This window comes from Littorina saxatilis, linkage group LG8 (genome assembly GCF_037325665.1).
Source record: "Littorina saxatilis isolate snail1 linkage group LG8, US_GU_Lsax_2.0, whole genome shotgun sequence".
NCBI classification, from domain to species: domain Eukaryota; kingdom Metazoa; phylum Mollusca; class Gastropoda; order Littorinimorpha; family Littorinidae; genus Littorina; species Littorina saxatilis.
The window spans coordinates 59224143-59226683 of record NC_090252.1 but is presented as its reverse complement, the minus strand read 5'-3'; positions in this window follow the sequence as shown (position 1 = coordinate 59226683).

Here is a 2541-nt window from a genome sequence, read left to right as displayed (position 1 = left end):
AGCCGGACTGTCCTCCGCTCGTCCCATCTCTTCAATTAGTGTGTCTATCTCATCGTCGGCTAGCGAAAGAGGCGACGACGAAGCCATGCTTTCCAAGACGACACGACCAGCTCAGTTTCCCAATCTCGAAAAAGAATAATGCCAGGATCATCATCGCCGCGTGTTTTATACCGAAATGTCCCCGACGTTTGTACTGCATTGGCATTAACGTATACTTCCAACGGTAAGTGCGCTAATAATGACACGAGAGCAGGCAGCTCCTGCTGAGGCAAACACAATCTGCCCAATTCATACACTATTTCGAGAAGTAGACGCTCCCGTTTATCGATAAAAGTTCTGGTTTCCAATTCCCTTTGACAAAAAATATAATTCTTATCTAAATTAACCTTAGCTCCGTATTTAAAGACAGCCTTCTCCACCGTTCTCTTTAACAGCGTTGGAATATCGGAAGAAGATGCACCGGGGATGCACATTGATAGACGTTTAAATAGAAACACGGAAAAGGAATAGGTGGGATCATCTTCTCTCATTTCTATCCCATGGAATCGTATCATTTCTTTAAAGGGACACTCATTCTGTCGAAATCGAGTAAAAACGGCATCGGAATTGTCGATCCCGTGCATGTGAGCGGTGGTGTTTATATTGCAGATGTTAAAAGACGAACCCGGGGTCGGCAGTTCTTTTGAAAGCACGTTCTTATAGTCGATTAGTTGTCGACTAATCAGCAGAGAGTCAATATCTGATCCACGATAGTTTATATTGTAGATAACTTTCTCTGAGAAGGGGTGCTTCCTGATAAAATTCGTAACGGTACATTTAGGATCGAGTAATTTGATAATAAACTGAATGAATCGTTTGCCGTGATTGCCGCGAAAGGAAAAAGTGTCACGAGACATCCTGAATTCCGCGACCTTATTTGAACAGACACCGTTACATCTTACAAAGTGCGTATTCGATGGTACAATAGTGTACGACAAATCGGGATGTGCCAAGGCGTCTTTAGCAGCGGGAGGGGTGGTACCTTTTGCTGCGGCTCTCGTCAATAGTTGCAAGAAATGCGGTGCTTTCATAAAGGCTTCAATACTACTTTCCCGACAACAAAGCCTAAGTAAAGGCGATGAATCACGAACATGTTGGTGCTCTCCGGAAAAGGAGACGAGCCTGAAAATAAATTTGAAACAGGCCTTGTTAAAAATAACGAAGATGTTCTCCTTTGTTAACGACCGGGCTTGTGTCCGACATTGCTGACAAGCAATATACCGATCGTTTAGCTCGGAACTATCAAACAGATATGTTTTTGTGTTCTTCAAAAATGACCCACCACTACATTTCATTGACTGTTTTAAGAAGCAAACTGTTTCCTTCTTTTCAAAGCATTGCGATGCATATGGACCCAAAACGTGCACCGCGTGCAATAACGCGAGAATTTCATCACGGCGTGACAAACGAGTGACGCCTTCCTGCGATTCTAAAAAAGCGACCCTCAAATTACCAACAGAACTATTCTTAAGGCGATCCAGGTAATGATGACTAAACGTCGTCGGTATTAAGTGCCATATGAACAATTCGGAGTTTCGAAAAAAATCTGCCGAAAGGGTACTACTACATTCTCTATCGAATATCGTCCAGGAACAACAAGTAAGCGGTGGTGTATCGGGGGATCTTCCGGTGAGGTGGCACGCTGCCGTTTTTATTTTGTCCGTATTTTGAAACGATGAAGAAAATTTTAAGGCGTAGTATGCCTCGTTAATACAATTAACGTGCCCGGCCAGAAAGGCCAAGAAGCGTCCAGCAACTCCGTAATCGACGCTCCTCAGATTGACACAGCGTGGAAGACACAAAACGACACCCCCTCCCTGCAAATGAACGGATTGAGGACTATAGAGTAACGATCGATTATAACGGCGACCGGAATAGAGATCCACCACAGCCTTAACTCGACATCTCCCAGATAACCAGCTTTTTGATTGATTTTCGCTGCAAGGAATCAGTACAGTATCCAAACCGGATGTCAGTGCGTACAATCCGGGTAATTGTGTGTTGTTTTTTTCTACAAGCTTTTCTGTATACTTGTTTATACACGGATCTGAAAAAAACAAAGTCTCAGCACGGAAGCAAACATTGATACATAGCGAAAAGGGACCGATCATGAGCGTGGAGGCCACGTCGTGAACCACGCGTTCAATGTTTTTATTCATAAAATATGCTTGCGCGCGTGCCAGATCCATGTGTTGAACACACGTATCCAGGATTTTAGCATCTTGCAGGCATACATCAGCGTACAGACAGCATAGATACGTGATAAACCTTAGCGTTTCAACGAGCACATTTTGATCTGCGTTGTTTACGTAGATAGGCGTGGTCTTGCAAGGTTCCAGAAAAGGAAAGAATTCTCTCGGAATAATCGGCGGCACATCCATCATTTTTTTCTCTATGTTTTAAAATAATGTTTTTAGGTCAGGGCACTTTTGCCTCTGTCTATGCTTACCGCGGAAATGCTTTAAAGTTTCACAAAACAGAGAAAGAAAGAGATCACGAAGT